The 16,138-nt window shown below is 42.2% G+C and overlaps 1 pseudogene; it reads left to right on the forward strand.

The window, feature by feature from the left end:
• The first annotated feature begins 483 nt into the window (after positions 1-483).
• LOC149247384 (pentatricopeptide repeat-containing protein DOT4, chloroplastic pseudogene) lies at positions 484-3,630 on the forward strand (annotated as a pseudogene).
• Positions 3,631-16,138: the final 12,508 nt, after the last annotated feature.

A 16,138-nucleotide genomic window follows, 5' to 3' on the forward strand; every position in this document is an offset into this window, starting at 1 on the left:
CATTGATCAAAACTGTGATTCACAAATTCCTAACAAATTAAATTGATCAAAAAAATATATACACAAAAAACCTTTAAAACATAAAAAGTTAAATTAATACCACCACCATATCTTGGGTACGTAAAAACCTTACTATTCAAAAATTTTGAAAAATAATATAAATATAAATTATTATGTTGAACACAAATAAATATCATAACGTGTTTATAATACACATCTTTTATTCATTATAAACATCTCTCATTCTCATTCACCAACCAAAGATCTCTCATCCACAAATTGAATGTAATTACTATTCTAATAACTAAAAATATATACTAATAAATAAAAAAATATTAAATATTGGAAAATAAAAGAAAACCATCATATTTTCAAAATAGTAAAACCTATATTTTGAAAACCTATAAATATAGTGGAAATTAAGAGAAAAGCCCCCACAGCCATCATGTTTTCAAAATAGTAATACCTCTAAATATATGATTAAATTGGCAAAAAACGCGCCTAAAGAGAATCAGTGTCGGTAGAGAGATATCCATGATAACATGGAGTCTCCACCCTCCGTCACTGAAATTTTGTTCGACATCAATTCTCTCTCAGTGCCGCGCACAGCGTCTCATTCTTGCATTACTCAGTTCAGCTTGCCATGGATGCTTTCGCGACAATTCCCGGACTTTGCAAGGATGCTTTCCTCAGAAGCCAAAACTGTGCAAACTGTTTACGTGAAGAATGGCTTCAGCGCATCTCAACACCATACTGTGTTTTTCTGAGGAAACCATCGAAATAATGAGTGCTAAAACTTCAACCATAACAGCGAGCGCCATAGCTGCTCTCAAGGCAACATCATCGTCGCAGAGAATCAATGCAGAGATAATCTCGCTTTGCAGAGAAGGGCGAATGAAAGAGGCAATAGGAATCCTGAATTATCCGGATCACCGAGGCATTCAACTCGAACCCGTTACCTATAATTCTTTATTACAGCTATGTACTGGAAACAAGGCTCTCTCAGAGGGAAAACAAGTATATACCCACATGCTTTCGAGTGGCTTTGAGCCTGATATTTTCTTAAGTACCAAACTCGTGAACCTATATGCCATGTGCGACAGTCTGCAGGATGCACGCTTACTGTTTGACAAAATTCCAAAGAGAAATCTCTTCTGTTGGAATGCATTGCTGAGAGGATATATGAGAAATGGAATGTTTCAAGAAACCCTACTACTTTACTACCAAATGCTGAGGGAAGCTGTGGAGCCAGACTGTTTTACCTTTACCCATGTTGTCAAGGCATGTACTAGTTTATCTGTTTTGCAGGAGGGCAGGAAGGTTCATGATCTTATTGTTGAAAGAGGACTTGAATCAGATAATTTTGTGGCCAGTGCCCTCATCGACATGTATGCCAAACACAGCCTTGTGGACCTCGCATGCCAAGTGTTTGACAGAGTGCCTGGAAGGGATGTTGTGACATGGTCTGTCATGATTGGCGGTCTTGTGCAGAATGGGTATTGTCAGAAGGCCTTGAAGCGTTTCCAGCAGATGCAATTGACAGGCTTGAAGCCTGATCCGGTCATTGTTACCAGTCTACTGAAAACATGTGCCCGATTGGAAGCCTTGAAACATGGAAGGGAGATTCATAATGATATAATTAGAAGTGACCTTGAGTATAGTACTGTTGTATGCAATTCCCTGTTAGATATGTATACCAAATGTGGGAGCATGGAGGATGCATTGCTGTTGTTTGACAAGATGCCTGAAAGAGATGTAATTTCATGGTGTTCGATAATTGCCGGTTATTCCCAGAATGGATATTTTGACGAGAGTGTGGAGTTATTTCGCCAAATGAAACTGGATGGCATTAAACCAAATTCTGTCACCTTGGCAAGTGTTTTGCCATCATGTGCCCACTTAGGATTTGTCAAACAGGGCAAGGAGATCCATAGTTATATAATTCGGAATGAATTTGAATCGGATATATTTGTGGGGTGTGCTCTGTTAGACATGTATGCCAAATGCGAGAATATGGACATGGCACACCAAGTGTTTAACAGAATGCCTTGTCGAGACGTAGTGTTATGGAATTCCATGATTGCTGGCAATGCTCAGAATGGGCATTGCAATGAGGCATTGGAACTTTTTCATCAAGTTCAGGAGGAAGGGCAGAAGCCTGACTCTGTTACCATAGTGAGTATTCTTCCAGTTTTTGCCCGCCTAGCAACGTTGAAACAGGGAAAAGAGATCCATGCTTACATAATGAGAAGTGCTTTCGATTATGATGTTCATGTTGGAAATGCCCTCGTAGACATGTATGCAAAATGTGGGAATATAAAGTTCGCTCGGTTTGTGTTTGACAGAATGCCAAGAAAGACTGTGGTTTCCTGGAACGTGATGATTGCAGGGTATGGAATGCATGGGAATGGTGATGATGCAATTGCACTTTTTAACCAAATAGAAAAGGCAGGCTTTAAGCCTGACCATATCACGTTTATTGCTCTCCTGTCTGCATGCAGTCATGCAGGCCTGGTGGATAAAGGTTGGCAATATTTTGATTGTATGAGTCGAGATTATAACATTATACCTAGAATGGAGCACTATGCTTGCATGGTTGACCTTCTTGGGCGAGCTGGGCGCTTGAATGAGGCTCTAGATTTGATTAAAGATATGCCACTGAAACCCAATGTCGATGTATGGGGCAGCTTGCTTGGTGCCTGCAGAGTTCACTGCAATGCAGATTTAGCAGAACTTGCAGCAGAACACATTTTTGAGTTAGCACCTGGAAATGTGGGTTATTATGTTCTGTTGTCAAACATTTATGCTACACTTGGTAGGAGGGTTGATGTGGCTAAGGTGAGGGCAATGATAAATGAGAGGGGTTTAAAAAAGGAGCCAGGATGTAGCTGGATTGACGTCGGTAACAGTATTCATGCATTTCTTGTGGGAGACAGATCCCACCCACAAGCTGATGAAATATATGCAACGTTGGAGAACTTGGCAGTGCAGATGAGAGCAGCAGGGTATGTACCTGATGCATCCTTTGTGCTGCATGATGTAGAATACTGCAGTCTTTTGTAGTGAGAGCGACACGCTGGTATTACTTTAAGGTTTATCCACTATGATGCATGGGCATGGGTACCCATAAGAGTATGATAGTGATGAACCCATAAAAGTATGCTAGTGATGAAAACTTTTTAAACCGTGCCAGGAGTAGACTAGCGTTCATGCATTCCTTGTAGGAGACAGATCCCACCCACAACCTTATGAAATATATGCAATGTTGGAGAACTTGGCAGTGCAGATGAGAGCAACAGGCTATGTACCTGATGTATCCTTTGTGCTGCATGATGCAGAAGACTAGAGTCTTTCGTATTGAGAGCAAGACGCTGGTGTTACTTTAAGGCTTATCCACTATGTTGCATGCGGTATGGGCATGGGATAAGGGTATGATAGTGATGAAAAGTTTTTAAACCGACTCAGGGGTGGACTATTTCCTTTTGTAAAGGAAGAGGCCATTAGGATATGAGAATACAGGGACTTGTGGGGGATGGAAGCAGGTAAAACTACCCAGACAACTATTCTTGTCATTCTTCAAATACAGGTACAAGTTGGGGATAGAAGGAGCTAAAAGTACCCATGCGACTATTCTTAGAAAATCATATTCTTATCAATTTTCTAGGAGATTGTTTCTGGCAAAATAACTTTTGCTGCCATATCATGGTGCCATCATATTAATCTTCTATTTCTGGCCAAATAACTTTTGCTGCCATACCATGGTGCCATCATATTAATCTTCTATATTGTTAAGGAGGAATTTTTGCCAAAGGATCTGAGCTATTCCGTTGCATGATTGTGGAAGTATATTGCCACGTGGATTCTTGTTGATGCTCATTGTAACAACAACAAACTTGTACCTGTGACAGAAGAAGACATACACATTATGCTTATGCTCATGGCAGATGGCTAGAAAGTCGTCTCCGAAAAGTTATTCTTTTGTGCATTTAGAACATACAAGAAACATTGTTGCTAAAATCCAGTTTTGTGGCTTTCTACAACGTGGAAACGTGGTTTGCTCAGCCTCCAGAAACGTCGGTCATGTTACGTGCAAGACAAAAAAGGAATTGTTTGTTGCAGATTCATCCTGTTTTCTGCTCTTCTTTGACATCTTTCAGAATTAAATTCTTTGTTCAGTCTTTGTCACATTCCCAACTAGGAGAGCTATGGGACAGAATCTGTATTATCTATCTATAATTTGCTAAAGGCTAGCTTCAAATCCTAGAAAAGAAAAAATATTTAGATAAGAAATGTGGGCAGACTAGAGCCTGAACGTCTGACGAGCACACAATCCGGGCATAAGTAGTGCACAATATGGCCTACATTTGATTAGTAGGCCAACTTCAACAATGACTATGAGTCAAGTTTAAAAGGAAATTTAAATTCTTCTCTATTTTGGTTAGGTTACCAGCCTAGATCCATCTTAACTCTAGTTTTATCCAGCGTTGAGAGGGATCAAATCTCTCGAGATGCAAACTTTTTTTTGAGTGTAAAACTTGAGGAAAGGTTTGCACCTCGAGTGATAAACTTTGATATTGTCTATATTTCATTAATCAAATGTAATTACATATATACATGCACACACAATCTGTTGGTTGAGGAAATCTCTCAACCACACACCAAACTCGGAACAAGTAGATATAGCCAACTCCTATAGAATAGGAACTGACTCCTCATATAGAAAGAATCACAACTAGAGACAAGTAAGAAGTAGATATTCCAACGCTCCCCCTTAATGAGTACTTGTTTCGATATCAATCTGCAAAATCTAGTTGTGGTCAAATATACCAAAAAGAATATGTTGATGTCCATATAAAGGAACAATCATCCACTGGAATGCATGGGTACTAACCGCTGCAACCGTTAGTCTTGTAGGATGTCCTTCGCACACATGGTTCTTCCAACCATTATAATTGCACACCTGTACCTGTACCTGTAGATCCCCCTCCATCATTGTTGTTATGTTCTTAACCTGCAAAGTAATACCCAAACACAGAATATGCAAAGAAAAGATACCCAGAACACAGAATAGCAATGATTTTATTATTCAGAGAGAAATGTTCACAGGCCTCTTCGAGGGGGCAACCTCCAATAGAGCAGAGCTTGATTACAAAAACAAGACACGATGCTCCTCGCAGGGAGTCTCTATCCTTTATATATGACTCATACATGCAATACCACGGGCCAATACCGTGGGTTTTATTAATACCATCTATCTAATACTACCGCCCATTTGCAACTAATTGTGGTCCCGTCATTAATTGCGGGTTAACCACTTACAAATATTAATATGGGCTTTATTGACTCTTGACTATGACGTGATCCCATGACATAAATAAGGGGGTTAGGGTGGGACCCTAACATGCCCTCCCCCTTAAGACTAGCCTTGTCCTCAAGGCTGAAGCTGCGGAAACTGCTGAAGAATAGTGGCTGGTTCCCAAGTTGCATCTTCCGGAGAGGTGTCTTTCCATTTGACGAGGACTTCCTTAATCATGTGGCCGCGCAGGTGCTTGTCTCGTGTGTCTAGAACCTGTTCGGGTTGAAGCCAGATTGACTCTTCTTCGTCTAATTCAGGTAGACTGGTTTGAACTCGGCAATTGTTCCCAATCACTTTCTTGAGGCACGATACATGGAAAACTGGATGGATTTTTGCCGTAGGTGGCAAAGCCAACTTGTAAGCCACTTCTCCAATGCGCTGAAGTACTTGGTATGGTCCGTAGAATTTTGGAGAGAGTTTTTGACAATCCTTGTCTTTGAGTGATGTTTGCTTATATGGTTGCAGCCTCAAAAAGACCTGATCCCCTTCTTGAAATTGGCGCTCTGAGCGATGTTGGTCGCCCTGTTGCTTCATGCGGTTCTGAGCTTGATGAAGATTCTCGCGAAGATGGGCGAGCATGGTTGCGCGGTGTTGTAGGAGTTGATCCACTGCTTGTACTTTGGAGCATCCCTTGAGATAAGAAGTACGGGAAGGCGGAAGTTGACCATAGACTGCTTCATAGGGAGTCATTTTGGTGGTGGCATGATAGTTGGTGTTATACCACCATTCAGCCAGAGGTAACCACTGTGCCCAAAGGTGTTGCTTTTCTGAAGTGAAACACCTAAGGTAGATTTCTAGACATTTGTTGACGGCTTCGGTTTGACCATCTGTTTGCGGATGATATGAAGTACTGAGTTTGAGTTGAGTGCCTTGTATTCTGAAGAGTTCCTGCCAAAAATTGCTGGTGAAGATCGGGTCGCGGTCGGACACTATAGAAGTGGGCATGCCATGTAATTTGAAGATCTGATCCATGAAAGATTGAGCAACCAAGGTTGGTGTAAACGGGTGGGGTAGGGCGCAGAAATGAGCATACTTCGACAGTCGGTCCACAACCACCATGATGACTGACTTGTTCCCTGACTTTGGAAGACCTGTAATGAAATCCATAGAAACCTCCGTCCAAATTGATGCCGGAATGGGCAATGGTTGTAATGTGCCTGGTGTGTTGACGGTTTCCCCTTTGTGGCGTTGACAGACATCACATTCGGCTACGAAAGTAAGGACGTCCTTTTTCATGCCTGTCCAAAAGAATGATCTTCTGGTGCGAGCATACGTCTTCTGAAAGCCCGAATGTCCTGCAATGGGAGATGAGTGCAATTATGCCAAAATGCTACTTTTGAGGGTAGATGTTGGTGATATTACGACTCTGTCCTTGTAGCGAAGAATATCATTCTGCCATGAGTAGCTCTTGCTGGAATTAGGATCTACCTGCAATTGAGAAATGAGTTGGGAGAGCCCTGGGTGTGAAAACCATTCCCTGCGAGCTTCTTCAATCCAGTCTGGAATGGGAAGGGAAATTGCGAGCAGAGTACTTTCCTCCTCAAATTGGCGCGATAATGCATCTGCTACACTCTTGTCTTTCCATTTCTTCTAAATGATCTCATAATCATATCCTAGCATTTTGGCTAACCATTTATTTTGTTGTGGGGAGGAGAGGCGTTGCTCCAAAAAATATTTAAGACTGTGATGATCTGTGCGGATTTGGAAACGTCGCCCCAATAAGTAAGGTCGCCAGGTCTCGACTACATGTAAGATGGCCACCATTTCCTTCTCGTAGGTAGATTGGCCTAGATTCCTCCCACTGAGTTGTTGGCTTGTGAAGGCCAATGGTCGCCCTTCCTGCATTAAGACCGCCCCTATACCTGTACTCGAAGCATCACATTCAATGACAAAGGATTTGGTGAAGTCAGGTAGTGCTAAGACAGGAGTGGAACACATGGCGTTTTTGAGAGCGGTAAATGCCTGTTGTGCTTCCTCGTTCCAGAAGAAGGAATTTTTCTTTAGGAGTTGAGTGAGGGGCTTCGCTATGCGGCCATAGTTGCGGACAAATTTACGATAATAGCCTGTGAGACCCAAAAATCCTCTCAAGCTCTTCAAAGTCTTAGGTTGAGGCCATTCTTGCATTGCCTGGATCTTTTTGGGGTCCACCTTGACACCTTCACGCCCCACAATGTGGCCCAAATACTCAACTTCTTCCATGCCAAACGAACACTTAGACATCTTGACAAATAATTTATGCTTGCGGAGCAGTGGCAAGAGTAGATCTACATGCTGAAGATGTGTCGCCCAAGTGCCACTATAGATGAGAATGTCATCGAAGAAGACAAGGACAAATTTTCTGAGATATGGTTTGAGGATGTGATTCATAAGACTCTGAAAAGTAGAAGGGGCATTACAGAGACCAAATGGCATGACCAGGAACTCATAATGGCCTTCATGAGTTCTGAAAGCCGTCTTGGGAATGTCAACTTCCTTCATGCGAATTTGGTGGTAGCCGGAGCGAAGATCCAACTTAGTGAAGAATTGAGCCCCATTGAGTTCGTCCAGCAAATTGTCAACCACCGGAATGGGAAATTTATCTTTGACTGTCAACTTGTTGAGGGCCCTGAAGTCGGGACACATCCGCCACTCCCCATCTTTCTTGAGGACCATGACCACTGGGGATGAATAAGGACTAATGCTGGGACGAATGACACCTGCTTCCAACAATTCCTTGATGAATTTTTCTATTTCATTCTTTTGAGTGAACGGATATCTGTATGGCCGCACATTTGGGGGTTGGGCCCCTGGAACCAAGGTGATGCTATGATCATGTTCCCCTCGCGAGGGTGGAAGCTCATGAGGCTTGTCAAAGACCGTCTGATGGTTATTTAAAATCTGCTGCATCTCAGGATGAATTGGCAGAGACCTGGTTTTGACTACCTGGATGGCATTAAATTGAGCTACCACTCCATGATGGCCCTTTTTTAACAATTTTTCCATCCGATGTGAGCTGATGACAGAGGGGGCTCCCGCCTGGAGGCCACGGAGGGTATGTGTGGAGTTGTTCTGCTTAAAACTCATATATAACTCCTGGAAATCCATTGTGATTGGCCCAAGAGTGCAGAGCCATTCAGCGCTTAGGACAATGTCGCATCCCCCCATGTGTATGGCAAACATGTGGGTTTTCAACTGATAATCCCCCATTTGAAGTTTGACATTTTCACAGCAGCCTTCACATTTCATTGTGCCCCCATCTGCAATTTGGACTTGGAAGTTAGAAACTGCCCGTACAAAACAATGCGCTGCTTCGGCGATTTTTTGATGGATGAAATTATGGGTACTTCCACTATCAATCAAGACTACTACTGGGCGATGTTTAAGAAAACCCCTGATTTTGAGAGTTTGAGGGGAAGAAATTCCTGCCAACGCATTGAGCGAAATAACTGGTTCGTCAGATACAATCTCCTTTTGGTTGTCTTCTTCGATCTCCTCCGGTTCCTCAAGTGGTGGATCTTCCTCGGTGGCGCTGTAGTCAGTGGCATCTATTTGAAAAAACTTGGGCTCCTTGCATTTATGACCAGGGGAATATTTTTCATCACAGTAGTAACATAGTCCTTGCTTCCTTCTTTCGGCCATTTCCTGAGGTGACACCTTTTGGACCTTAAGTGTCTGAGTTGTGTTGTGAGCTTGTGGGGGACGACCTTTAGTGGGGAAATTGGGGCGGCTGTATTGGGCTGTTATGGCATGTTCCACCTTACGAGCTACCTGGCAAGCCTCCGTCCACGTGGGAGGGTGGTGGAGTAGAACTTGAGCTTTGATGGCTTCTTTAAGACCACTGATAAAACATTCCGTGTAGAACTCATCTGAGAGACTCTGAGTGCGGAAGGCTAAGGCTTCAAAAGCGGTGATATATTCATCCACTGTACCCGTCTGTCGGAGCTTAGTGAGACGTCCCAAAAAGGAGTCTCCCTGTTCAAAGCGATCTCGAAGAGCTTTGGAAAATTGGGCCCAACTCGGAAAAGGTCCATTGCGACGTTGATGCCATTCCGCCCATTGCCATCGTTCATTGTCCAAGTACATGGTCCCCACCATAAGCTTAGTCCAATCATCTTGGAGACGATTCAATTTGAAATACTGGTCCATTTGTGCTAGCCATGTGGACGTGTGAGAACCGTCAAATTTCTGCATATCCAACTTGGGAGGTCGCTGACTGGGTGGTGAATGGGTGTGCCAGACGTGAGGAGAGTGGCTAGACTCACCCTCATGGTGTTCATGGCCATTATACGGTTCCTCGAGAGCTGGCTCCTTGCCCTTATCGAGTGCTTGCCGTACCTGGCTAGTTAGTCCGCTAATCATATTTTTGAGGTCGTTCATATCTGCTTCAATTTTGTCTAGCCTTTCATTGGCCATCGCTTGAGCTCTAGTTTCTACCATACACCAACTTGATGAAAAATTGGGACCGCCAATTTTTTTTTTCTAATAAATTGAATGGTACCACCGTGCTCAGCTCGTCGTCCTGATGCTGATGGGCTAGATCACAAATAAGCGCTTCGGAAGATCTCAGACTTTTTTTTTTTTTGGAAAACTCCTAACGGAGTTTTACTCCTTCTTGATCAATACTGCAGTCGCCAAATCCTCAAAATGTCAATGCCGCCAAAAGTCCTGCGAAAAGTATATCCAGGTACAGGAACCCTTCACAACTACTCCGATCTGGTGGATCTGAGAGATCTGAATGGTGGAACAACTGCTGCTGCTGATCTGATGGAGCTGCGGGACTGATGTCTGCTGCTGCTGCACTTGCTGATCTGGAATAGATGATGTGTGATCCCCCGATAGAAAGGGAACTATGGTCTTGAGGAGTGTCAGGTGCTACAGATCGCAGTATACATAAGGGTCTGACAGTAATACTCGGCTCAATGTTTCAGGGCTCTAACTAAGGAGGATCGACCGCACCCTTAGCCGTACAACCCGACTACCCTATCGTACGGGCGAGTAATCTCTCCGAGTGCTGTTCTCAGTGTACTGTAGCCACAAGACGGTCGAAGGTTTATCTATGGCGAGGTTTCAAGGGAGCTAGGGGGCTTCCTATATACCCAGAGGGTACGTGGAAGACAGTCCGTGCGCGGTTCTGTCTAATGCGCTACTACTCGAAGGGGTACCCACAAGGGTTACAAGGGAGTCCAACAGACGTGACCACCTCTTGTATTTCCTGCGTGCATGCCTCCCCAAATCCGCAGGTTTATGCGCTTAACGACAGATCCCGTGGTTTAAAGACGCCAGAACACGTCTCTAGCCAAAATTTTTTTTTGCTAAAAATTGGAGATCCCACCGAGCCCTGGAAAGTGCTCTGATACCACTTGTTATGCTCTTAACCTGCAAAGTAATACCCAAACACAGAATATGCGAAGAAAAGATACCCAGAACACAGAATAGCAATGATTTTATTATTCAGAGAGAAATGTTCACAGGCCTCTTCGAGGGGGAAACCTCCAATAGAGCAGAGCTCGATTACAAAAACAAGACACGATGCTCCTCGCAGGGAGTCTCTATCCTTTATATATGACTCATACATGCAATACCATGGGCCAATACCGTGGGTTTTATTAATACCATCTATCTAATACTACCGCCCATTTGCAACTAATTGTGGTCCCGTCATTAATTGCAGGTTAACCACTTACAAATATTAATATGGGCTTTATTGACTCTTGACTATGACGTGATCCCATGACATAAATAAGGGGGTTAGGGTGGGACCCTAACAATTGTTAACCCGGGTTTTGTCGGATTACCCGTAACCATGCATTGGGTTTTATCGGATCACCCTCAACCATGCCACCAAGGCTCAACTCAGCGACGAAGGCTCAACACAACCACGAAGGCACTCTAGCCACGAAGGGCCACAACCTTGCCACTAGGGCACTCCAGCCACTAAGGCTCTCTAAAGACTTGACTCAACCAGGCCGAGGGTTTTCTCGGCTAACCCTAAACCATGCCAACAGGAATCTCTGTCCCACTTCACTCTTACATGTGGTTTCTGGCTTACCACAAACCAACACTGCAAATACAAAGTGTTTTTTAGATTACCATGAACTATATGGGGATACACATGCCTTACAAGGCTTACAACACAACTCCAACTCGTGGAGTTACCAGGTACATACTCTACAAAGACCACTACAAAACCATCCTAGACTTTCTTACAATTAAAATGTGTGACTCATAATACAACATACTAGTGAGTCTATTCCACAACCTCACACAAACTTTCACAAACTTTCACTAGCTGTCCATCATAATAGTTGTTGCTGCTCCTTTAGTGTCACTATTGCACAAAATTAATATTTGGTGCACTTCAACCTTATTACCCACCACATAGTACATTTGCATCATCTTTCTAATTTAATTGTCTTGGATTTACCTGCATGATTTGTTAGAGTAGCTAATTCTAACAAAACCACTCCATTGAGTTAGCTAAGCTCAATGCTTATAATTCCAAAACATTTATAAATACCACATTTTACCGTTGCAGTGGCAGAATATTACCAAAGAAACTCAAACCCAACTGCGATCCGAGTGTCATGGCTCGTCCATCACCACGCTGACCATCCCCCATTTCAAACTGATGGTCTCCATAGCACTTTGCCAAGTAAAAGAAATCCTCCGCCCAGACTTTCTTCGCCACTTCAAGGGTTCTGTCAATGGAATGGTCTCCATCCAGAAGAACCTCTGGCTCCACAATGGGCACAAAACCATTGTCCTAAGAGATAGCGGCATAATGTGCAAGTCCCCACGTAGCTTCCTTGATAGCTAACTCCGAAGGCCCATTGGGTATGCAGACAACTGTTGGCCATTTAGCAAATCTTGCACCCAGTTTGTAGTACTTAGCAGATCTTGAGGCTAATCCATCCAAACCCTGGCACCAAGATTCATTGTTTGATCCTGGCAGTGGAACTACACCCTTGTCAACTTTGATGACAGGGATTTCAGAGTCACGCGAGACGAGTAAGGACGACATGGGTCTCTCTTCTGGGGCTTTGATGTATCGTGGCGGGAAAGCTTGTGGATCGACATTGAGTGCAAGCTCCATTGAGCGTGAAGCTGCACGCTTGGAATTACAGCAGATGGAGAAAATTGTTGAGCTCGATAAAAACACTCAAGTAGTGATTCTGGATCTTCCACTACTGATTCTGATTCAGCAAGTTCTTCAGGCAGTGAATCTGATGCAGACAATGCAGCCTCTCCAGATGCAGGCCACAAGGAGCAAATGTGCTCGGTTTCTGTCTACCATCAGAGAACCAGCCCAAATGTGCAAAAAAGGGCTGTGAGTGAATTAGACGAAGAGAATGCTAATTCAAAGTCTACTCCTGCTAATGTTGCAGATCCATGTCAAGAAGGGGAGAGTGCTCCATCTGAGAGACAGGTCTCCCTAGACAAACATTATCATGTTTCCTTGTTAAGGAATCATTTTACTGATACAATTTTGAAAACCCAACATGCTTCCGCTAACGTCGAGCGCTAAAACAAGATCTATTGGAGCACGACAGAATGAATCTATAACGATATTTCTCTCACAGTTTTCATAATTCTGTTTCTTGGAAGCTTTGCTGGCGGAAGGAGCCTGTACATGCAATAGTATTGTGAAATTCTCAGAAGCTTCACTGTCCACAATGAAACCCAATATATGGTTGCTCACATGCATTGGTTGCTTCTCCAGCCAAGCCATGCCATCACACCATGCTTTCATCATGGAGTTGATCACAAAGCTTCCACGCAGATCTGCAATCCACCGCATGCTCGGCACACACCGCCGGCTCGACCTATTTGCTGTTTCCTAATCGGATCTCCACACACCTCCGTCGGCACTGTCGCATTCGCCTCTCCAGTGCTTGGGAACGGGGCCTATGCCCTGAACGTTGAAGCTCCGTCGTTCCGACCAAATGCCGAAGTCCAGGACACTGATCACCACATTGGAGCCATACTTGGATTTCCCCCACAAGCCTTTTCCATCAAGCATATCGATGGACAAACAAGAAACTAAAAAAATATACTATTTTATTTCCCTAAGCCCAGGAGGGGCCAAGCCCACGAGGGGCGAGGCTCTCGGGGCTGTTGGTTGAGGAAATCTCTCAATCACACATCAAACTAGGAACAAGTAGATATAGCCAACTCCTATAGAATAGGAACTGACTCCTTATATATAAAGAATAACTAGAGACAAGTAGGAATTAGATATTCCAACATCAAGAGATTTAATCCCTCTCGGCACTTGATAGATCTAGAGTTAAGATGGATATAAGCTGGTTTAAAATAAACTTATAATTTAGTTAATTTTATGACTTTTCAAAATCTTGGTAATGTGGATATTATGATGCAAGTGTTTTGATGTCTATCAACTTTTACCAATCATTTTTGTGGAAGTAAACTTTGGATTGAGTTAGAAATTTATTATTGAAATTCAACATGGTAACATTCTCTATTTTTCAAATGTTCTTGTCATCAATTTGATGGTGTTCTCATCCACCAAATTTATAATGAAAATACTCCAATAGATACCTTCATACTCAATCTCACTATCACCCCAAATTTATAATGAAAATATTTCACTAGTCTCACTATCACCTAGTCCAAAAATTTATCATTTTAAAAACTAATTATTCAAACTTTTTAAATCTTTACCTTTGAAATTTAGTTGGGATCCAGATTAAAACATTATCATTTTAAAAGCTTGAACTTTTTATTCTCTACCTCTCACTTTTTCCAAAAGAGGAAAAACCCAAGGAAAAAACCATTTATGTATTTTGGTATATAATTACTCTGTCTTAAATTAATAAAGCTTTCCCATTTACTCATCATGGTAACTCTGTCATCCCTCCCATTGTTTTCATTTCCTCATCCCTCATTTACATTACCCCACCCGTATATTGAAGGCCTGCCTCAAACATGTTAGATTTTTTATTTTTTTAACCATAGATATAAAAACGCTCTTTTAAAACACAATTAGCTCTAGCATTATTGTTCCAATATCATATACCCAATAATTAACCATCTTTAAATTGTCATCCCTCCATTGTTTCCATTTCCCCACCCCAAGGCATTCCTATTAAATAAGAATTTAAAATTTTAATTATGAAGATGAAAACTATTTTTAAACCTACAAAACTTTCAGACACTATTACAAACTTGCCAAAAACATACACAATACTCAAACTTGCCAAAAAATACCCAATACTCAGACAAAAAAATTACCGAATTATTATAGTAAATCATACATGGAATAAAATAATACATTTTTCCTTTAAAAATATTTTAGTAGATAATTCACATTCATATATTTACTAATTGAAAAAAAAATTACTAAAATCACATATCATGCATCCATCATGACTCCCACCATATTGGCAAATACAACTTTAATTATATATATATATATATATATATAAAAGGAGTGCATGATGGCTAGGCTTTTCATTTGTAGGGAGTATCTGGCTACTTTAGCTCGTTCTTGATTCTCATGGCATCCTCTATAGTGATGGTCTGCATCTTTCGCAAGTGTATGGACCAGTTCTCGTTGGCAAAATTGCGTTCTTGGATAGGGTCTTCGTTTGCAAGGACTACCTCGCCGCTATTGTCAATTTTCAGTCTGGCCCTAATGCCCATGGTAGTCAGGTTTGATGATCTACGCCTTTGTTGATCTGATCTCATGAGTGCAGCTTTGGGTCGATATATATATATATATATTTTTATGAAGATATGTGCCACCAAGTTTACCTCTTTGTAGATATGTGTCCTAATGCTCTTTTTTTCACAGATTTGGTTGTAGAAAGGGACGAAGGGGTAGCAGAGTTTGTTAAATTTTGGAAGCAAGTTTTGTTAAACACATACATGGCAGAAACAGAAAATGAATGATAGGCATGAGGGAGTATCTATTATTAACAAATGATATATATTTATAGTACATTCATATTACCTTTGGTTTCGTATTCCAAGGTTTCTTGGACTTCCTTAGACTATTCAACTTCCACACCAACCCTTAGAGGATTAGGTGTCCAACATTTCCCCCCTTAATCCGAAGGGTTATGTATGAGTCCAAGAAGAGAGCTGTAATACAAAATGTGCAAAAATGCATGGCAGCACTACGCTGAATGTGCTCTCTGAAATGTTGATATAAGGTGGGTGGTTTAAGGATGACCACCAACACTGGAACACTTAGTGCAGTTCTCGGAACTCTTCCAAGTCTGGCATGAAGCTCAGGTCTTCTGCTAGAGGAAGTGCTCCTGATGTTTTGAAGAGGGAAACCTTCAACCATGAAAGGGAGGTCTCAACCTATGATGGTTTAAGGATGACCAACAACTCTGGAATGCTTAATGCAATTCCTGGAACTCTTCCAAAACTGGCAAGAAGCTGAAGTCTTCCACTAGAGGAAGTGTCCCTAATTCTTTGAAGAGGCATCGCCAACTGAAGGCATGATCAGGGGCATCTTTGTCTCTGGCTACAACTCTGAATCTGGTATGGTAGATTGTTGCTCAGGCTCGCTTGATGTGGCTTTGAAGCTTGTAGATGACCATCATTTCCCCCCTTGTTAGATACAAGGTGAGATGATGGAGAAAACTCAACTGCAAGACTACTCAATACTCTAAAACAAGTTCAGACATATGATTTAAATATCTTCTTGGCTGTTGATGCCCATTGCCAAGAAGCGATCCATCCAAGATGAATTTTTGTTCTTGCAGGAGGTTTGTTTCTGAAGCATCTGTTTGAAGAATGAATGGTTTTATGACAATGCTTACATGGATGAAG

This window comes from Pinus tabuliformis, chromosome 7 (genome assembly GCF_031772625.1).
Source record: "Pinus tabuliformis cultivar Carrire ecotype Pingquan chromosome 7, CPIR1, whole genome shotgun sequence".
In the NCBI taxonomy this organism is placed as follows: domain Eukaryota; kingdom Viridiplantae; phylum Streptophyta; class Pinopsida; order Pinales; family Pinaceae; genus Pinus; species Pinus tabuliformis.